This window comes from Protopterus annectens, chromosome 2.part2, assembly GCF_019279795.1.
Source record: "Protopterus annectens isolate FY-2018-M chromosome 2.part2, PAN1.0, whole genome shotgun sequence".
NCBI lineage: Eukaryota > Metazoa > Chordata > Ceratodontiformes > Protopteridae > Protopterus > Protopterus annectens.
Window position 1 is genome coordinate 661,062,406 of NC_056730.1, and position 24,227 is coordinate 661,086,632.

The window sequence follows — 24,227 nt, forward strand, 5'->3', positions numbered from 1 at the left end:
TGCACTGCCGTTTCAGAAATCGATCTATTTTGTTTAGAAATAGAACCCACAGCCTTCTGCACTTAAGGTGAGTGTGCTACCTGTTGCACCACAGATACTTCACTAGTGTCTCCAAGGATAGCACCAGGTTTGTACAGTGGACTGTATGTGAACATGACTTAGTCAGCAAGACACGTTTGTCAAAGTCAAAAGTCAAAGTCAAAGTAAACGTTACTGTCATTTAGAACTACACAAGGGTAGCCTAAATGAAATTTCATGCATCAGCTCAGTTTTTGAGATTACAAAGGAAAGTGAAATAACACATACAAGTAGAGGAATAAACATAACTATTTAATACAATACTACTCCCAATACATACAAGAAAGAGCACAGACATTTATCAACAATCTATCTCATAACTGTCCTCTAGGTACCTCTGGTCTGCAAATGAAATTTAGTTTAGTTAGTTAGTTAGTTAGTTAGTTAGTTAGTTAGTTAGTTAGTTAGTTAGTTAGTTAGTTAGTTAGTTAGTTATTGAATTTGTTAACTGGGGTAGAGCACTGATCAATTCTGACCAATTTCAGTCTCAGCCTGGAGTCAATAATATTACCACTTATACAGAGTACATATGGTAACAAAAACCATGAAGTGACAGTGAATAAAATACAAAGAATGTGTGATGTAAAGAATACAAAATTACATAAAACAGTAAAGTGAGAGAATAAAATTACACTGCAATCAATATACATTTAAGTAGAATCTTGCTTTATATTTAGGAAGATAGAGCAATATATATATATATATATATATATATATATATATACATATATATATATATATATATATTTTTTTTTTCATCATCATCATCTTCTTTCGGCTGTTCCCGTTAGGGGTCGCCACAGTAGATCATCTGTTTCCATTTCTTCCTGTCCTCTGCATCATGCTCTTTCACACCAATCGCCTGCATGTCCTGTCTCACCACATCCATAAACCTCATCTTAGGCCTTCATCTTTTCCTCTTACCTGGCAGCTCCATCCTTAGCATCCTTTTCCCAATATACCCAGCATCCCTCCTCAGCACATGTCCAAACCAACGCAATCTCGCCTCTCTTGCTTTGTCTCCAAACTGTCCAACCTGAGCTGACCCTCTAATATACTGATTCCTAATCCTGTCCATCCTAGTCACACCCAGTGCAAATCTTAACATCTTTAATTCTGCCACATCCAGCTCTGACTCCTGCCTTTTCGACAATGCTACAGTCTCCAACCCATATAACATAGCTGGTCTCACTACCCTCTTGTAGACCTTCCCTTTTACTCTTATTGGTACCCATCTGTCACAAATCACTCCTGACACTCTTCTCCACCCATTCCACCCTGCCTGTACTCTCTTCTTCACCTCTCTTCCACACTCACCATTACTCTGAAATGTTGATCCCAAGTACTTAAACTCATCCACCTTTACCAACTCTACTCCCTGCATCCTCACCATTCCTCTACCCTCCCTCTCATTTACACACATATATTCTGTTTTAGCCCTGCTGACCTTCATTCCTCTCCTATCTAAAGCATATCTCCACCTCTCCAGGGTCTCCTCAACCTGGTCCCTACTCTCACTACATATCACAATGTAATCTGCAAACATCATAGTCCACAGGGCCTCCTGTCTAATCTCATCTGTCAACCTGTCCATCACCACTGCAAATAAGAAAGGGCTCAGAGCTGATCCTTGATGTAAACCCACCTCCACCTTAAACGTATCTGTCACTCCCACTGCAGTCCTCACCAATGTCACACTACCGTTGTACATATCCTGTACCACTCTTACATACTTCTCTGCCACTCCCGACTTCCTCATACAATACCTCAACTCCTCTCTAGGCACCCTGTCATATGCTTTCTCTAAGTCCACAAAGACAGAATGCAACTCCTTCTGACCTTCCCTGTATTTCTCCAACAACACTCTCAGAGCAAATATTGCATCTGTAGTGCTCTTTCCTGGCATGAAACCATACTGCTGATCACTAATCATTACCTCCCTTCTTAACCAAGCTTCCACTACTCTTTCCCATAACTTGGATCCCTATCATATGATAGAAACCTCATTTGACTGAGACCATAAGACTGAAATTTCAAAAGACTGAAAATTCACTTGACTGAAACCCATAAGACTGAAACCCATAATACTGAATTTTAACATACTAAATTTTAAACTGGACCATATAAAACCAGACTAGATGGGGGGCTACGCCCTCCACATCCCCCTAACTATATATACTAACCCCAAGATCGCACTACAGTGGGGAAAAGGGCATAGTAGTGGCAGCATGTAGACTATTGAAAGGTAAGTGAAAGGGATATGCCCTTTTCCCCACTGTAGTGCAATCCTGGGGTTAGTATAAATAGTTGGGGGAGGCAGAGCCCCCAACATTGGTGGTGTGGAGGGTGTAGCCCCCACCTAGTCTGGTTTTATATGGTCCAGTTTACAATTTAGTATGTTGAAATTCAGTATTATGGGTTTCAGTCTTATGGGTTTCAGTCAAGTGACTTTTCAGTTTTTTGAAAATTCAGTCTTATGGTCTCAGTCAAATGAGTTTCAGTCAAATGAGGTTTCTATCATACAATAGGGATCCATATATATATATATATATATATATATATATATATATATATATATATATATATATATATATATATATATATATATACATACACACAGTAGCAAAAAGTATCTAAAGAGGTAAACTAATGACTACATAAAATAGAAAATATCTCTTAAAATTGAAAGAAAACAGAGGATAGTCTTAAATTGAGCACTTTCATTTGTTTACTACTTTAAAATATATACATATATATATATGGAGAGAGAGAGAGAGAGAGAGAGAGAGAGAGAAAGAGAGAGATACTTCTATATACCCAAGTGATATATATATATATAGAAATGGAAACAAGTACAGCAGTTAGTGAAGAGGAGAGAGATATTTGATTTAGGTTATGCAGCCTCTTGGGTTGCAGGAACATTTAGCTGGATTTAGTAGGTGAGATTTCAGTAATCCACGGACCCTGGGGTAAAATGAAGTGTTTTTAAGTTCTGTTAGGAAATACTCCCATAGTTTGGGACCAAGAATTGAAAATACATGGTCAGAGGCATGAAGTTTGGAAAGTAGTGTTTGTGTTAAAGGACCAGTATGATTCAGGTTTCTAAGGTTGTATGTGGGAGGTTGTCTTATTAGTTTTGAGGTTAATGAAAAGAGAGTATGTTCCTGCAGTAGCTTGAACAGCTGTGAGCCTAGAAGTAGTTCCACTCTTTGCTTAACTGGGAACCGTTTGCTTCTTGTAGAATTAAAGTGCTGTTGTTTTCTTGGAAAATGAGCAATAGATCTACAAATTTTGTTTTCTAAGGTTTGACTGGTAATGGAGCTTTTAGCAGATGCTGCTGAGACAAGAGAGAGACAGAATTTGTGTTGAAGAAGTAGGATTACTTTCCATTTTTGAAGATCGGGTTGAGTATGACTGAAAAGGGGATATTTTTGTGAAATTAAGGGGATTTGGGTTTTTACATGTTAGATGGATGATGAAATTGAGTGAGGGGTCAAACCAGAGACCAAGGTACTTGAAGAAGGACGCTTGCACCAAGGGTAGTTGCTGTGGTCATATATTGTTTTAGTATTAGATCTGCTGAGCTCCAATGATTGCTGAACATCATTGTTTTTATTTTTGAAGTAAGAATGCATTTTTCTTGTTGATCCATTCACTAAGGCAGAGGATATCAGACTGTATGTAGTTCATCTTGTAATCTAGCAAATGAGTGGTTTGAGTGGGACCATGCCATCAGAGTACAAAAGAAGAGGAAGGTGAGGAAGATCCTGTGAGAGCATACTGATATATACAGAGAATAGCAGGAGAGAGAAAAGAATCTTGAACTCCTTTGAGTAGAGGGGAAGTGTGTGAATTTCAGGAGTTACAGTTAACTGTGAAATGTCTGCCTGCAAGATAGTTCTAGAACCAAGGAATTTATTTATTTATTTATTTATTTTAACATTATTTTACCAGGATAAATCCAACTGGACACAAAGTGCCCATTTTCAGTGGAGTCCTGGGGAGAAAAGCTCCAAGGAAGTTAACAGAGTACATACATGGTTTAGATAACAATAAAAAACTGGTATACAAGGTAAGAGAAATGAAGAAGTACAAGAACAATTTTGTAAAACAATAAGATACTCAGACAGTAAGATACTCAGGAGTAGAACCCCTATTTGCAATATTTACAACAAAAAAATACATATTAGGTGAGTATATCAGGTGAGAATATAGTGTATGCAATGGAGGCATACAGTGGGTCATTTAAATTAAGTAGTGGGTCTTCAAGGGGGGTCTTTGCAGTTACAAAGAGGGTTAGCATAGAGGTGTGAATTAAGAAGGCCCTTGAAGGTGCTTGTGTGACTTTGTAGCCTGAGTTCAGGTGGGAGGGTGTTCCACACTTTAGCAACATCATAAGAGAATAGGGCCTCCCCAGCGCTGTTATTGCATGGGTTGATTTCAATCAGGTTTTTGTTACATGAACGTAGTTCCCTTTTGGGGTTGTGAAAGTTTAGTATGTCAGCTAGGGCAGGGTTCTTCCCCAGATGAAAAAGAATTTGATGGGCTATGATCAGTTGGTGAAAGCATAGGAGGTTTGGAAATTCTAACCAGTGCAGTTTAATTAGGGATTGGCAGTGGCAGGAATGTGATCTATTATTGGCAGTGAACCTAGCTATTTTATTGTAGCATGTGGAGGGTTTGTTCAGGTTAGTTTTGTTAATGTTGGTGAAGACTGGTGAGGCGTATAGTAGTGTTGATAAGAGATGAGTTCTGGCTATTGTTCTACTTTTGGGGGTTAGGAATAGTATGCAATGATATAGGCAACCAAGTTTTTTATGGACTTTAGAGATAGTTTGGGATACATTCTTGTTGAATTTAAGTTGTTGATCAATAGTGATGCCTAAGAGTTTGGCCTCAGTTACTGGGGTGATGAGGGTGCCATTGGTTAACATGATGGTAAAGGTGGCGGAGGAGTGATTGATTGGGTGGAATAGTATTAGCTGTGATTTTTTGGGGGGTTTAGTAATAGTTGGTAGTTGTTTAGCCAGTTCTCTACCTCAGTGAAGGATTCCTGGGCTTTACTTTGTAGTAATTGGATGTTTGGTGCTGAGCAGATTAGAGTAGTGTCATCCGCATACTGGACGATGTTGGCTTTAGTGGTAGCTAGGTAGAAATTATTTGTAAATATGTTGAAGAGATGGGGACCAAGGATTGAACCTTGTGGGACACCGCATGTGACAGGGAGTTGCCCCATTTGACAGATTGTGACCGGTTGTTTAGGTAACTGTTAAACCATTTTAGGGTGGAGTCATCGAGGTTGAGTTCTGCTAGGCAGGTGAGGAGTTTGCTATGGGAAACTGTATCAAATGCCTTGGATAGGTCTAAGAAGGTGGCAGAGACCAGCTTTCCTTGGTTCCTATGAGAGTTTATAGTATTGGAGAAGTTAATTAGAGCAGTGTTGGTGCTATGGGAAGGTCTAAATCCATGTTGGGTTTTAGTTAGAAGGTTGTTAGTTAACAGATGGATAAAGATTTGGTGGTGGATAAATTTTTCGAGAATTTTTGAGAGGGCTGATAGGATAGCAATGGGATGGTAGTTGGAGAGGTCACTAGATGGACCTCCCTTGTGGAGAGGGATGATATATGCGGTTTTCCATAATGAAGGAATGGAATGTAAAGAGCTAGATCTGTTAATGAGTAGGGAGATGGGATAGGCGATGGTGGCCTTGGATGCAATTTGGAGATATTGAGCTGGGAGACTGTCGGCAGCTAGGGTGGTAGGTTTGAGTTTAGCTAAGAGATTTTGAATGGTTGTAGTTGGAACTGGGTTAAAAGTGAAGGGGGTGGAGTTAGTCTGGTAGTTTAAGGGTTGATGTTGGGTCATGGGTGATATATCACTTACCAGGTTCAGTACTGAAGAGGTAAAGTAGGTATTAAAACTAGAGGCTATGTGTGGATCAGTACCTGTGATATCTGGGGGTGGTTTGGTGGCTTTACCAGGCTGGAGGATGTTGTTCACTGCAGCCCAGAATTTCTGTGGGTTGTTGTTATGTTTACTTTGTAGGGAAATATAGTAGTGTTTCTTGACCAACCTAACCTGCTTTTTTGCTTTATTTCTAAGCTCAGCAAAGCTTTGCCTTGTTACGGGAGTTTTGTATTTTTGCCAAGTTATCGAAGCTTTGCCTATAGTCTTGAGTAAAATTTTTGTGGCTTTGTTTAACTAGGGGGCAGGGTTACTTTGCAATCTTATAGTTTTTAGTGGGGCTAGTTGGTTTAAAATCTCTAGGAATTTGGCATTAAAGTATTCTACTGCATTATCCAGGGGAAGGGTTTTTATCGTAGCCCATTCACAGGATTTTAGGGCTTTTGAGAATTGTTCTGGGGAGAAGTTTTTTTGGGAATGGATTTGTAAGAGAGCGGGGGTGTTAGTAGATTTTATTTTGTGCTGAAGGAGAAAGACTGGGTTATGTTCACTGAGGGAGTCAGGTAGTATTCCAGATAGGTGGGCAGTATTTGGCTGGTTAGTCAGGATCCAGTCTAAGGTGGATTCTCATTTGGTGGTTTTGTCAATTCTTGTGGGTGAGTGTATGAGTTGTATGAAATTATATAGGTTTATGTGGTTGGTGGCTATGGTTGAATGTATAGTGTTCCAGTCTATGATGACATCACCTAGGAGTAAAGTTTCTTGGGACAGGGAGTGGGAAGTGTCTTAAGGTTGTCGCCTGGTGGTATATAAATGCTGAGCAGGTTTAGTTGTTTGTGTTGGTTTAGTAGGATTTTGGAGAATAGGGTCTTGGCAGTGTTGAAATCTGGGGTTTCTTTTTGAAGCAGTTGGACTTTTAAATTGGATTTGTAAAGAAGGGCAATGCCACCACCTTTTCTGTGAGGTCTATCAACTCTTAATATGTTGAAGCCAGGTGGAGTTATAGAGTTATCTTTAATGTGGGGTTTAAGCCATGTTTCTGTACTCACTATAATGTCTGGGTTGTATACAGAGATAATTCCATGTAACTGTTCTATTTTATTTATGATGCTGCAAATGTTTAGGTTAGAATGAGTAAATCAGTGGGTTTATGCTTAAATGGGAGGTTGGGGTTGGGTGTGGTATGGGTGTTGTATGTTGGGCCAGGGTTGGGGTGGATATCACCTCCTAGTAGTAGTTGGGCTGCAATGCTGGTAATGGTTTTAAGGTAGAATACAGTTAGGGGGATTTGATACAGTGCATAGTGTTAAGTGGATGGTGATAAGTAGTAATGAAGGAGAAAAAGTAAAGACGGATAGGGAAGGCAAGAGTAATGGGATGATATGGTTGTTGGAGTGTGGTGTTGGTGACATGGTGATTGAGTTATCTGTGTTGGAAGACTGTGGATGCGTGTAGAAGGAGAGAGGTAGTATGCAGTTTCAGGTAAATTATGTTCTCGTTCACAGTCTTTTAAATGTGGTAGTTGTCTTCAAATCCACCTTGGGAAGAAGTTGTACGCAAGACCAAATAGCAAGAAAGCATGAAATTATCTAATCAAAAGAACATATATATATATATATATATATATATATATATATATATATATATATATATATTCATGATCCAAACAGTATTTTTAGAGAAAAAACTGTTTCATGTTTCCAACGTTTAGCAATGACAATCTTTTGTAAAAACAAAGACCATCAAGAGCTTAAAAAATCTTGTTGTGATGTAGAATAACAATTTGCACAAGAACAAAGCCTATAAAAAACTAAGACCCTTTATAGAATTCGAAAAGGAAATAATACGTGTACACTAAAGCTTATATTTCAATAACAACAACCACATGGGCTGCCCAGTAATGAAAAACATTAATAAATGCATTTACAAAATAGAAACGTTCAATAATGCAGAACACATAAGTTGTATTCAAATGTAACCAAATATGATGTCCACAGTGTATGCATAACTCAAATATGTTATTAATGGAGCAATACAGCCAGTAGCTGAATACAAAAAACAAAATTGATCCCCAATAGGAAAAAAGCCTTTGCCAGTAACAATGTTCTTATAGTCCAAGTTGTCCATATAATGAGATTTATAAGAAACAGAAGAAATACTGTTTGTGAATCTTCAATATGTCCACATACAGCCCCAACTATTCAAAAAAAATTAATATAAGATCCAAAAAAGCTATAATCATTAGATAATCCTCATACCACGATATGTTATACACTGTTTCAAATTATAAAGGCTGCTCAAAGAAAGTACCTTGGATAGGATAGCCCCAATAAACCAAAAAGGCCAATGTATACTTTTTCAATGAAAAAAATAAATGACATACCCGTATCTCAATGTACCAACAGGCCAATATCAAAATGAATTGTTGATGGAACAACACAGCCTGTATCAAATACAAAAAACAAAATGGCTACCCATTTAAAAAAGAGTCATTAACAATGATATAGTCCGGGTTGTCCATGTTATGAAACATTCAAGAAACAGGAAAAATACTGTCCCTAGATCTTCAATAAGCCCACGCACAGCAACCGACTGTTCAAACAATGATTATTAGATCCAAAAAAGGTAATAATCATGTAATTTTCATACCACAATATACAGGACACTGTTACAAGTCATATAGGCTGTACACAAAAAGTACCTTAAACAGAATAGCCCCAAGACACCAATATATATATTCTTGATGAAAAAAATGACTGCCTGTATTTCAATGTACCAACAGGCCAAGATGGAATTCCAAACGAAATTGCAGCTCGTGTTCAACACAGGAATAAATGGCTCCCAAATCTCCAAAACGCCGTTAACAATACAAGATGCCCTTCGACTCAAATTGGCTGCTCCCTTTTCTATTATAGGCTTCTTCCATCTTCACTAACCTTCAGGCCACCCATAATATACTTCAGTCCCAATGCATCTCCAAACATTCTGCAACAGGATCTCATTCTTCAGTGAATAATATGCAAAAGTCAACAACTGTTAGCAAGCTATAATCCACCGCGGTTTTCTTCACAGCAGCATATCTTAGATCCCTCTTTACACAAAACAACTATGGTAGTGCTGTTAACCATCAGTTACCATATGTTAGATAGCCACAAGTTAGCATAGAACTTGTCTATCTTTGACCTGAGTGATTAACTTTCACCTAGATTTTCTTCATAACAGCTCAAGGCAGGAAGCAAGACAAGCAAGAATCCAGCATTTTGACATAACTGGAACATTCTTTTTCTCAAGGTTTTTTTTCCCAGGAGTTACTTGCTTCATAAACAACAGTTCAGTCTTTCCTGAGGGTACCTAAAGAAGCACGTTCTTCAAGCAACTGGTCACACACTTATCCATATTCACATGATGGTTGGATGTCTTTAAGGCTTCCTTGAAGCTGAAGATTCACACACAAGGGCCGCGCTGCCTGGGTGGCTCTCTACTTTGGTGAGCTGCTGCTAAGCATCAGGGCTGATACCTAGTTCAGCTAAGTGAAGTATGAGGGAGGAGTGGTTATCCAAGGCAAAGGCCTTGGAGAGATCTATGAAAATGGATGCATTTATCATGCCTTTGACAACTGACATAAGAATGTCATCTGTGAATGTCCATACGTCTGTGGGAGTGCTCCTACCTGGCCAGAGCCAATGCTGTTTATGAGAGATAAAATTATATCTTGAGATATAATCTTTAAATTGAAGGTAGGCAATTGTTTCAAACATCTTGCACAATGTTGTAAGAACAGAGATGGGGTAATAGTGGGAGAGGAGTGTGGTAAATTTTTGTTCATGACGTGGTTCTACTAGGACTCTTTTCTAGATGTTAGGCATGGTATTGATACTGAGACAGTGGTTAAAGATGTGTTGTAGATGTTTACAATGTAGTATTGACAGTGATAAACCAAGGATGGAGGTTATCTATACATGGAGGTCCATTCAGCTGTATTTCTTCTGGTAGTGGTATCATATCATTAGATAAGTCCATCTGAAATGGAAGAAAGGAAGATCTTCAGTATTGGTGAGTGGGGTATCTGGGTTGGGCTATCTGGCAGAGTTGGGGAGGGGAGGTCACTGAAGTGTTTTTGAAAAGTATATGCTGATAGGGAAGAGGAAGTAGTCTGAGTTGAGGGGGGTAGATTGCATCCGGTGAGCTTATTGACTTCTATCCACAATTTTCTTGGCCTGTATCTCAGAGGAGCCTGCGTTATGGATTGACTTTTGTGCCTTCATATGCTTTTTTTGGCTAGATTCCTCAGGGGAAAGAGATTAGCTTTGGCTGGCTTGAGAAAGGATAGGAAAGTTTATGGGGCAGTGGTCACTAATGAAAATAAGTGCCTCACATTGTTGCAGATGGAGTTTGGAATATAAGAGATTATGAGATGAATGGTTTGAGGTTGTAAGGTTAGGTCTAGTGGAATTTGTGATTACTTGTACCAGTTTTTATACTGTGAGGAATTCAGTTATATGTAAATTAATGGATTTAAACAAATTACGGGTGAATTCTCCAAGAACTGTTATATTTTCCTGTAGTTTCTATTGTGTAAAATTGATTTAATAACATATTTAACTTTCTCTAGAGAGGGGGGGGGTATACAACACCTGTTTGGGTATTCATAGGTTCATAGGTGTTTACTAGGGCCTTTTTCAGCTTAGTCATACATCTCAAATCTCTGACGAGTTCTGATACCCTTGATAAGTATAAGCATGGGCCTGGGAGATGAACCATTTATAGGTTACCTGTTTGCATCAGAGACATAGGTGCCAAACCAGGGATGAATTTCCAATTTCCCATCCAATTGTCTAAGTTGCACTTGAATTGTATTAGGGAGGAACTCTGCTTCACATGGATGGGGAGCCTGTTCCATAGACGGGGTAGTCTTTGTGATACACACCTATCTCTCCAGCAGGTCCTATTTATATCACAGGCAGGGTTTAAGTCTTTAGAATGGGTAATTCTGGTACTGTTTGTTTTGTGGATATGCAGGAAAACAAACAGTACCAGAATTACCCGTTCTAAAGACTTATGAAAATTTCTGTTAGCAGCCAGTTTGGTTGTGATTTTGAGGTGGATGTGGCTTGAATAATAAGGTTCTATTTAATCTCTGATTTATATAAGAAAAGGGTGCCACATCCTTTAGTGTCAGCAGGTCTACAATCAATAAAGTAGTTGTACCCAGGAAGAAATGCCGTGCACAATAAGGCAAGCAGGAATCCATGTGTTATTCAAAGATTCTGTCATATAACAGTATGACTTCTGGAGAGGGGTCCATTTATTACAGTGCTGCCACAGGTATACTGTTTGCATCATGTCACACTTTTTAGTGCACAACAGGACAGCACATGCCTGATATCAGTAGGTTATTTTTGGCCGGAGGTGATGGCAATATGAGCATGGTACAGTCTGATGAGAGAATGGAACATTCCATAACACTATTATTCGAGGGCTCATACATATCCCCTGCACAGAAGGAGAAAGGGAAGGAAGAGGCTGAAATTGTAGTCTCATCAGTGTTTAACAGACATTTTGCAACTGTGGGTATCAAACTCCTGTCGCATTGCATGCAAGTTCTGGAGATGGTAATTGATAAATGAATATGCAGAACAGTAGAAAGTAAGATGAAAAATGAGCAATTCGGATTCAGATCAGGATGCAGCACAACTGACCCTATGTTTGCAGTGCAACAGATAGTTGAGAGGAAGATAGAGATGAGGAAAGAGTCCAACTGGGCATTCCTAGACTTGGAGAAAGCATATGACAAGGTCCCAAGAAAACTTATTTTGTCAGTCCTGCTATGGTTCAAAGTCCCAGAAACATTGGCGGAATTGGTGCAAGCTATATACAAGGACCTAATGACTCAAGTACAAACAGTGTTCACTCTCACAGAGGGGTTCCTATTGGGAGTGGGTGTGCATCATGGTTCAGATCTGAGCCCACTACTGTTCCTACTGGTGATGGACTACATTAGTAAACAGGTCAGAGGGGACAGATCAACAAAGTTGCTGTGCAGACTATGTGGCATTACAGGCAAATGCAAAGCAAGAACTTCAGCAAAGGATGGGGGAATGGGATGTAAAACTGAAGGCACATGGGATGAAACTGAGTACAGGTAAAGCAGATGTAATGACTGCAAATGGCGGAAATAAAAAGACGCTAAGAACTGAGAATGAAAGGAAGAAGTAGAACAGGTTAACAGCTTCAAGTATCTGGGAGGGGTGATTGAAGAGAAGGGAAGACTGAATAAAGAGCGAGAGTCAGAGGGGCTGCAGTCAACTGACATAGAGCGGCAGGTGTAGGGTATGGCATAAGAATGCCAAAGAAGCTGAAAATTAAGCTGTACAAAACAGTAGTGTGACCTGTGCTACTACATGGTACAGAAACCTGTGCAGTAAAGGCAGAGCAGTAGAGGAAGCTAGAGGTGATGGAGTGAAGTGCCTGAGATGGGTGGTAGGATGCACACTGTGGGACAGACAAAGATATGAGGATACAAGAGCAGAAGCCAAAGTAGCTCCAGTTGCAGAAAAGGTCATAGAAAACAGATTGTTGTGGTTCAGGCACATGTGCAGAAAAGCAGAATACAATCTGGTGAAGAAGATTTCGGGCAGACAGGAAGAAGGCAAGAGGAAACAAGGACATCAGGCAAAGCAGTGGATGTATTGTGTGCAAGAGAAGATCTGCAACAGTCAGGCATGAGTGTTGAAGCAGGCAGGAGATTGGCATTGAATCAAGAGAGATGGCAACAGTTGACAAGACACCCTGACCCCGTGTAGAAAATGGGAAAAAGGGGGGTGATGATGATGATGATTGGAACTCTATGCCCCACCCAGGCTACACAGGAGTCCTCACCCACAGATGGTATTTGTGATCTGCACTGCCTCTGATATGCAAATACACTCCACAGGGGAGGATGTGGTGGTATTTGGTACTGCCATTACATCATTAGAGCAACACTCAGAATTAATTGGTGCATGTGTAGGTCAATTACCTCAGGCACAGACAGCTGTTAACCACACCACTGTGAAGATGGTGATTGTGTTGCAAGGGCATTCAAAATGACATGTAACAATAATATGGCCTGCAGAAAGACTTCCAGCACTTGCACAATAACATGGAGTATAAGAGCAAGGAGCAGACTCTGTTGCCCAGGTCACCGGTGGCTAACCTGGCATCCACTACTGCATTTATGAGGCAGATGGTAAAATGTCCTCCAATCTGTCTTTGGCAGATCCTGTTGTCCATGGCCATGAAATGGTCTGGCTGTGTGGTGAGCTGTCACTGGCTGGCTATACCCAGATTACACAAACTATAACAGGGACAGCTTCACTGTCAGCTCTGGTGAGAGATGTCATCATTCTTTGCTGAGGATATCTCACATATGCAGCCTATGACGCTCCCCAGGATCCACCCCTTGACATCTCAGCAGCTTGCATGTTCTTGCTCTCATTATTGTACACCATCAGTATCCCCTGGGGACAGATGAAGCATCATGCTGACACATGGCCATTATAATTGTTATGCATACCATATATAATACTATATATATATATATATATGTATATATATATACATGTATATATATATATGTATATATATATATATATATATATATATATATATATATATACACACATCTATATATATATATATATATATATATATATATATATATATATATATGGATCCCATTCATTTAGTCGAATTTCATTTAGTCAAAAATTATTTCAGGCAGCACACTTCATTGAAAGCTCATTTCACTGAAAGTTCATTTGCCCGAATTTCATTTAGTAAAAAATGAAATATAGATCCTGCCCCACTACAGTGTGACCCTGAAGTGAGACTATTAAGTAGGGGGGTGGGGAGCATAGCCCCCACATTTTGCAAATAGTTTTTACTGAACATATATATAGATATACATATACATATATATATATATATATATATATATATATATATATATATATATATATATATATATATATATATTAATATATTTATAATGGATACACCTTCATATAACAGTGAATACATTACAGTTATGTGGGCGGCTATGCCCCCCACAGACCCCAATGTTGGGGGCTGTGCCCCCCACACCCCCCTTTATATTCTCACTCCAGGGTCGCACTGTAGTGGGGCAGGGACTATATTCCATTTTCAACCAAATGTAATTTGCCCAAATGAGCTTTCAGTCAAATGAGCTTTCAGTGAAGTGGGCTGCCTGAAATCATTTTTGACCAAATGTGATTCAACCAATAATGCCTGCCATGGCCCTCATCGATCCCGGACTCTGCAGGCCACTGCAATACACATCACCAATGGAGAATATGATACCTGAACCCCACAATCTGTAACAAGACTCCATGTTTACCACATGCACCTCCCATGACCCTGGCTCATAAGACATTCTTCCTGCCACCTGGCATTGTGCTCCCCAACCTGTTCAAATGACAATGACTGTGCCTGTCCAGCCTCAACCTGAGTGAGTAAGGTAAAGTATGATGCATGGCATAGTCAGTTCTTGCACTGTACTGCATACTTGTAGTTTGATAATATAGGCATCATTTTATTCTGTATTGCCTTGTTTTGGCCCACAGTAGTAGACCAGACATCACCTCTTTATCATTGCCTGATGTATTTCATCTGACTCTGCCTCTCATGTGTCCTGCTGCTGTTATTTCCTCCTCTTGCTGTCTTGCTCTTTATTTGATGCTCCAACAGGTATGGTGGACCCTAGTGGGATGGCTTCCTACTGCTCTCTGGCCCACTGGATAGACCTAGGCAGTGAAAGCATTCCCTAGTTAACTGAAAATCCATTCCACCATGTTCTACATCCCTGTCTGCATAATACTGTATGTCATCTTGCCATGTCTGTTTGTTGCAAATGAAGATCACCATCTATGATTCTAATGCATATCCAGCATCCTCTACAACACACAATGGTGACAGCATTATATGTAGCCTGCTAGCTGATTGTATTACAGCTTCATACAGTGGGCTCCATACTCATCTACATTAGCCTTAGCTGAATAGATGATGCTGAGGATGGCTAACCCCTATAAAACACTTGCACAGATCAGATATGTGCCAGTAACGAGGATCATGGGAACTGTATAGATTGCACATGGACACATTATAGAGTATACCCAAGGCAATGTGAATCCTCTGGCATTTGATTGAGTGAAAGCCCTTCGTGCTGATATACCTGATACCCTGTGGACAGCAAGGCCTTGATGGTAATGTGTGAGTAATCAGTTGCTTCCAGAACCTCAAGAAAAAGAGCAATATTGTAGAACATCCACAAAGTGGTAGCTCTTTCTTCTGCAGTCCTTGACAACTATACATGTTCCCCCACATGCTTTTGCATAATGTCAAGGTACTAGTGTAGAATCTGCAAAGCTGATGTCTGCAAAATTCAAAGCAGGTCCCCAGTAGTGTACTGAAAGGTTCCTATGATGGTTAAAGCTACACATACCTTCTGACTGCTGGAATGGGCTACCTATGCATCTCCCTTGATTCCATAGGTGGCTGGCACAAGTCAAGAAGCTCCCATATTGTATACCTATTTTTGTGGAAGTAGTACATGACCTACTGGTCAGCCAAGTGGTGGTAAAGTTAGGCACTGATAGTACCATCTGCATTAGCACATAGGACCACAGTGTACCAAGCTGTGAGCACTGGCTGTAGAAGCGGACACTAACATGTGTTGCTCAGCTATAGTTATTGCTTTTGCAAACATTCTACCATGCTAGAGTTCAGAATAGGTGATCACCACTGCACAAAACACCTAACTTATTTGTTCCTGAATTGCTCTGTCATTTTTGACGGTGTCATTTGCATATTCTCTGCCCCCTCCCTTTGCATATGGCACCTTATTTCTTTATCATTATGCAGTAATTTGTATACCTTGCATAACTTGTTATTTTAATTTGAATGTGAATGAGATATCTGTGCCTCTGAGTGGCTTCCTTCTTATGTGACACCTCACTTTGCACTATTTTGTGCAACTCATTGCACTGTTGATGAATACCAGCCACTCTTTATGATTTCATCATTTAATTCACTGTTTGATATTTTGAAAAGGTCATATTTTCACACTAATGCTTCTGCATTTGAACAGAAAAAAGTACAGTTGTGCAAGAACTTACCATAACAGCAGATGTCCTACTGATCAGTGGTGCAGCATTCCAGTACTAATAGGTTATTTCACCGCTATAACCTGACATCCAGCCACCGTATAAAAGCCATAAACCTTCTATCCACTCATAAATCCCATGTATGACCTCAGCCCGTGGGGGTAGAGATACATAACAGATGTAGTGGAGTAAGATCCTCAGACTATCTGGAGTTGAAAAAATATAGAGGAATAAAGGGATGATCAGCTAACAGAAAGGGAGAGGACCAGGTCCTTCCTCCAACTACAAGGTGCATAGCTTTGTCAGAAAAACAGAAAGGGGAAGGAGGAAGGGATGCAATATTGCAACAGTGATCAGTGTTGATAAATTTAGCTACTTTGTTGTAACAGGAGGCAAGTTTGGACTTTACTGTAGATCTTAAGTTTGTAAGGATAGGTGAGGCATATAAGAGGACTGGAAGCAAGTAACTTACTGGCTATGCAAAATAAATTCCTGAGGCAACACCCCTGTAAAGAGTCAATGAAAGACCATAGCAAAAGCATTAGTATTTTTTTCCTAAGGTAGGAATTCCCTGATACATTCTTATTGACCAGGGCACCCCATTTATGTACAGAGTAATGCATTAATTCTGTCAATATTTAAAGTGAAATAGTTAAAGATGTCTGTACGCTACCATGAAAGAGACAGGCTAGTTGAATGTTTCTTAAGATCTTAAAATCCATAGTTTAGAATATCATGGGAGAAACTGTGGCCAGTTGGCCATTTACTATCATAAGTTCTTTTTCTGTATATGTCCAGCATGTAGCAAAAGATAGATATCAGAAGGAAAATAAATATGTTAAAAGTGTGTTAGAGCATTCTGGAGACATACAGAATAGGTTAGAGACCATAATGCCTATAGTAAAAGGGCATGTGGAAAAAGCTCAAGTTACACAATAGAGAGCATATAATAAAATGCTCATCTTACACAGTTTAAACCACGAGACAGAGCATTTCTCTGGGATTCAATAAAGTGAAATCTCTGTGCAGTAACAGTGTAGCCGTTCTTGCATGGAATATGGCCACCGAGTGATCCAGTAAACTACTGTTCTGATGTGCATGAGCCTGCCTACACTATTCCTGCACAGAAACCACTGCATAATGCTAATTACCTCATTTGCTGGTGAAAATCATGCAAATGAGGTGAATTAGCGATTCAGCAAGCAGACAGGCATCCGTGCAAGAATAGTCTTAGTTGCAGAAATGTATTCAGCTACTAGCCGAACACATTTCTGCAAAAATTAAAACGGAGGCATGACAGCTCAAATAAAAGCATGTATTATAATTGGCATGGAAAAGTGTTTCATTTTACTAAAAATATTTTTTTCGGGGCCGGTCTTGGCCATTTAAGCATAGGGCAGCTGCGAGCAAGCTGGATTGTGCCGAAAAAAAAATGTGAAAAGAATTTTAAGGGAAATCTGCATTTTGCCATTATAGTCTATGGCATGCAGAATCAAAACAATACCAGAGAAGAGTGGTTGCTAAGAGGGAAGGGTCTGAGGTAGTGCAGTAACTAGGGTCTGAGGTAGTGCAGTAACTAGGGACTAAGGCAGTGAGGTATGCAAATGAGGGGAAATTCACTGAATCACACAAATATTCTAAGTGCCAAACTGCATCTAACCATGTAGGTGCTATAACATGATCGGGTAAGCAGGAGGAGGAGCAGAAGACATAAAAATGGTGTGTGCCATGCATGGTGTAAGCACATTGGAGCTCCATGGCCCCTAGATAAGCATAGATAAACACAGCTAAGAAAGGGGATGTGTCTGAGGCTGTATTGACTTATTCCATGAAATGAGAAGCGTGTTCACATCTAGGGAGGGCCATTTCTCAGAGTTTAGATTAGCTAAATTGGTTTGCATGGCATGCACCAGGTCTAAAACAAAAAAAAAAATGGAAATAGCAGGACTGTTTATATTTGGGCACTGGGTTTGCGGGGCACACCTCGGGGCTTAAAAGGGATGGAAATGAGAAGGGAAAAAAAAGAAAAAAAAAGGAAATAGCAGAATAAAAGCAATCATGTGCAAATTACATAGCTAGCAGGTGGAATGCATCATAGTCAATCAATCATACAGGCAGCATCTGCAGCACAACAGTATAAACTATAGAAACACCTTACAGTCTGTTTTTTCCCACAAATTCTGCACCATCGGTGTACACATGCAGGGGAATTTTAACCAGAAAAATGTTAGGGGCTGCTATTGCTTTGATCCATCAGTATGTGCTAGAGGCTGAGGGCAGTGAGGAGGATAATGCTGACAACCACACAAACCGAGGAAGAGGATAAGAGTGTTCAGATCCAGGGTAACTTACCAGGGGCTACATGATCTGGAGATAGTAGAGTGCTACAGGGTGGACAGAGACAGACTGCAGAAAATCATCGAGCTGTGCCAGCTTCAACTCAGACCCAGAGCCAACAGAGGGGAACCCATCCTAGTGGATACCAAGGTATGTGTAGCCTTAAGAATACTAGTCACAGATACTTTCCAAAGGCCAACTGGGGATATCATGGGGATCTTACAGGCATCTGCATCCAGGGTACTCCACCAGTTCCTGAATGCCATGCTACCACATGCAGGTGAGCACATTTACTTCCCCAATACCTGTGAGGAGAGGACCAGCAATATGCATCTCTTCCACCATGTAGCAGAATATCTGGAGGAACTGGGTGCAATAGACTGCATGCACATCCACGTCAAAGCACCACTGGTGAACAGGGTAGGGTCTACATAAACCGCAAGGGCTTCCCCTCCATCAACTGCCAGATCATGTGCAATGCCCAGGGCATTATCATGAATGTGTGTGCTGGCAGCTCTGGACGCTATCACAACTCCCACATCTGGCATTCGTCACAGCTGTACCAGGCATTTGCCAGTGGGGGAATCCCATATGGCCATCTGGTGGGGGATGCTGGCTATGCGCTGTAGCCGTGGATGATGACACCCATCAGAAATACACACACACCCACACAAGAATGCCATAATGAGGCACAAGCACCAACCAGGATCATTATAGAGTGTGTGTTTGGGATGCTCAAGTCACGGTTCCTCTGCCTTGACATATCTGGTGAAGCCTTGCAGTACTCTCCAGCCACATGCACACACATGTTCATAGTATGTGCCATGCTACACAATATGATCCTGTGGAAACAGCTGCAGCAGGAACAGCATGGAGAAGGGCCACAAAGCCCACAACCATTGCCAAGGTTCCCACAGGCACAGAGGAGGAGGCCCCTGAGCCTGCTCCTGTAGGCAGATGGAGGCATGCCCAGTATGCTCTCAGGCCATGGCAAAGAGGCAAAACATAGCACATACACTGACACTGTAGGGACCCCAGGGACTGACACCTCTCTCTGACTTGCACACACAGTAAAATGGATGACACACACACACACCACATTACCTGTAACTTACCATGTATGGATAAGTATGTTTTGGTAGCAGATCTATGGTACTGCTGCATGCATGCAAGGGAATGGGGTGGCCTACTGGGATAGCAACAGACAACTGACAGCTATGTGGGACATCAGGAAATGTCTGCCCAATACTGGCCTCCACACACTATGCAGTAGTACCCAAGGTGGCAAATCCCACTGCAGTATATGTGTGGGGACAACTAACTTGGGGGTCACAGATCACAGGCATGGATGTCAGTGTAGGGTTCCCATACCCATCCCTCAGTCCCACACAGCAAGTCAGCTGTAGAAAACCAGAGAGAAATGTCTGGCAAAGGCCCACAAATGGAGGCAATGTTGAATTGGCTTTTGTAAATATAGTGCTTTTTGGTACTGTTGCCAGTAGTTATCTTTAGTAATTCTTTTTATTATGTTTGCTTTTACATATAATGGACATGCCTGCAAAGTAGAATGCACTCTGTACCCACACCCATAACTCCCAACCTCTGACAGCAAGACATCTGGACAAGGGCAGAAATAAAAGTGGAACAAAGGCACAATGATAGGCATGTGTTGTAAATATCACCCTTAAATACTGAGAAAGTTGGTAGGGTGAGGGTTTTGCAGTAGCAGGAATTGTCTGAAGGTTATGTAGTCTGAAACAGTAATGCCTGTCATTATTTTGTAACATCACTCTTTAATTATATGTAACTAACTTGCCATAAAAACACAAGTTTACATGAACAGGATGAAACTTCTAGCCAAGCACCTGGACAATCTGCCAAAAAATATAAAGGTGAGAGGTATACCCACACAAGGATATGCCATCTCAGGTTAGAAAGATACCATACAAGCAGGAGATCCCCAACCAGTATATCACCAGGTTCCTGGACTGTATACACAGCCATGTCATTAGTAAACTGGCTGTAGCAGCACCTCACAACTGGCCTTGATGGGCAAGAATATAAACAGCTGCCCTCATAATATTGGTCTATGCATCATACAACTAGTATTCCTCTGTAAAAGCACTGTGATGATCTGAAGATGTATGGCATTAGGTAATGACACAATACATTGCAGTGTCAGACTACAGATATGTAAGAAAATGTCTGCTAAACAAACCCAGTACCCCAAGGAAAGTCCTCTGTACTCCTGAGAGGTATGGCTGTAGCACACAAAACCCCAGACCTGAGTACACTTATCTCTGGAATGGAGTCCCACTCTAACTATAGAAGGTCACACTGGGCATGCCCCTACACTTACAGAATCACAGAACATGTTGGAACCCACATCGGACTATATGACTGTACTGTGTATATATGTCTGTGCATATGGACAGGTATGTACACCTTAACTGCCCCCACACACACATCAGACAGGATTACCCTCGGCTAGCTGTAGGTGGCCCATATGTGATATATCTGCATCTGTTGCGTGTGATATAGACATACATATGGGAAACAGATAACAACATATGTCAAACATACACACATAGATGTGGGGAAGTGAGAGACAGACAGTGATAGAGAAACAGAGAGAGACACAGGGTGACAGAGTGAGTCACGGATACCGTGAATGGCATACAGTGATGTCCTGCTGTGGATAGTGGCATACTAGTTGTAAACAGTTGCACATGCCAGCACAAAAGGTGAGTCCTATTGTGTAATAGTACCGAGGTTGGGTTTATAATATCACATCACCTGCCTGTGTTTGTGTGTGTGTGTGTGTGTGTGTGTGTGTGTGTGTGTGTGTGTGTGTGTGTGTGTGTGTGTGTGTGTGTGTGTGTGAGTCCATAGGTCTAAATATTAGCAGACTGTTCCCACTCAGTACACTTCACATTGCCTGACTTCACAAAATCTGCTGCTGTCATTTACCTTAGAAGTACCATTGGACACCTATCACCCCTATAAGCTCTATAGCACATGCGATAACTGCATAACACTACAGTACAAATAACTAGATAGGTAGGAGCTCTAATACTGGCAAGTGTGTGTGTGAGTGTGTGTGTGTGTGTGTGTGTGTGTGTGTGTGTGTGTGTGTGTGTGTGTGTGTGTGTGCGTGTTGTGTGCATGTGTGCATATGTGCATGTGTGCATGTGTGTGTGTGACAGTTGTGTGTGAAAGTGAGTGAGTGAGTGTTTGTAGGTGAAACAGTTTTAGGCCATTCCCACCCACAACACTTCCCATTGCCCCACTTTATCAGTTATACTGATGTCATTCCCCTTATCAGCACCTTTGGCCAGTTGTCAGCCCAGTAAGCTCTGTAGCACATGCGATAACTGCTTAATTACTCTCAAATTTGGCAAATGTGTGTATGGGTGTATAAGTGTGTGTGCATGTTTGTAGGAAGAAGTATTTTGATAAGTTTCCCACCCAGTGCCCTACTTTATTAATCTTACTGGTGTCATTCCCCTTATCAGCACCTTTGGCCAGTTGTCAGCCCAGTAAGCTCTGTAGTGTGTACAATAACTGCGTAACACTATAGTACAAATCACTAGATAGGCAGGGGTTCTACTCTCAGATCTGGCAAATGTGTGTGTGGGTATATAAGTGTGTGTGTGTGTGTGTGTGTGTGTGTTTGTAAGAAGAAGTATTTTGATAATTTTCCCACCCAGTGCCCTACTTTATCAGTCCTGCTGTCATTCCCCTTATCAGCACTTTTGGCCAGTTGTCAGCCCGGTAAGCTCTGTAACACATGCGATAATGCAGTAAAACTATAGTACAAGTCACTAGATAGGCAGGGCTGCAAGTGTGTGTTTGGGTGAGAATCATATTGTGTGTGGTTTATACCATGCGTGTGATAACTGCATAACACTATAGTACAAATCACTAGATAGGCAGGGCTGGCAAGTGTATGTTTGGATGAGAATCACATTGTGTGTGGGTTATAACTGTGTAACAGTATAGTACAAATCACCAGATAGGCAGGGTTGGCAAGTGTGTGTTTGGGTGAGAATCATATCGTGTGTGGGTTATACCATGTGTGTGATAACTATGTAACACTATAGTACAAACCACTAGATAAGCAGGGCTGGCAAGTGTGTGTTTGGGTGAGAATCATATTGTGTGTCGGTTATACCATGCGTGCGATAACTGCATAACACTATAGTATAAATTACTAGATAGGCACAGCTGGCAAGTGTGTGTGTGTGTGTGTGTGTGTGTGTGTGTGTGTGTGTGTGTGTGTGTGTGTGTGTGTGTGTGTGTGTGTGTGTGTCTGTGTGTGTGTGTGTGTGTGTGTGTGTGTGTGTGTGTGTGTGTGTGTGTGTGTGTGTGTGTGTGGGTGAGAATCATATCATTTGTAGGTTATACCATTTTGAGGTGTGTACCACCCTGTACACTTCCCATCACCCTACTTTACAAGCCCTGCTGATGTCATTCACCTTAAAAGTACCTTGGAGAAGGTGAAATCATATAAGCTCCATGGTGCATCTGATAACTGCATAATACTATAGTAAAAATAACTAGAAAGGTAGGGGGTTCTAATCTCAATACTGGCAACTGTGTTTGTGTGTGTGTGTGTGTGTGTGTGTGTGTGTGTGTGTGTGTGTGTGTGTGTGTGTGTGTGTGTGTTTGGGTGAGAATCATATCCTGTGGGTTATACCATTCTGATGAGTGTACCATCCATGCCTGTTTACCACCTACTGATGGCATTACTTTATATAGCGTATTAATGGCATCTGCCTCACATGCAACATGTTAAACCATTATACAGGCCATACCAGTCATCTGTACAGATGTTTACGGAATATCCAGATGTTTGCATCCTATATGTGGTCCCCTAACAATGGCCATGTATGTGATATTGTTGCCAAATAGGTCACAGTTACTGTAGTGACACACATGCCAGTATCAGATATCAAACCTGACTGAACATCATGCTGATACAATGTCTATTACCCTATTACTTGTCCAGGCTTGTAGGAGCAATAGATGACACCAGTTGCTGTTTCTGGTGGGTTATCTCACCATCCATGAAGGCATTCACAACATTACATGTTGTAAGAGGTAGTGCGGATATAATCTATGTGTGGCATACCATGTGTATGCAGCACTATAGTACATTAAAGTGGATATGTAGGTTTAATAATCGGTCTATTCCCAACTGTGTTTGTATTACTGTATGCACATCCCCTGTGTCAGTCTTTACTGTCTGTATGCAAAGGATACACCATTTTGTCTCCCTGTTCCACCTTGTGAACTCAGGAATACTTACCACAAACCTGTCATACACAGTACCATGCATGCCCTCACCAACTGCATCAGGGCTGAGTGTATGGGAAAGAAATGGCAGGGGCAACAGGTGCTGACAGGTGAATCTGTTGCAGTCAATCTAATGACTAAGCTTGTGAGAGACCTACTGACAGTACTCCAGTAACCTGTTCTGAATGTATGAGCCTGTGGTACTACACAACACTGTGACATGTCTGAAGGCTACCTGTGTGTGACAAGGGGTATGTATGCAAGGTCACACTGCCTGGCAACAGTGACCATCACACACTGTTGCATGTATACACACCTGGTAAATGTACACATAAATCTGTACCTTGGCTATGACATGGTTGGTGTATTTCCACTCTTTCATACTCCATACTGGTAATGTCTGAAGGGCCACAGCCTGCAGACACACAGAAATCTGGTACACAAACT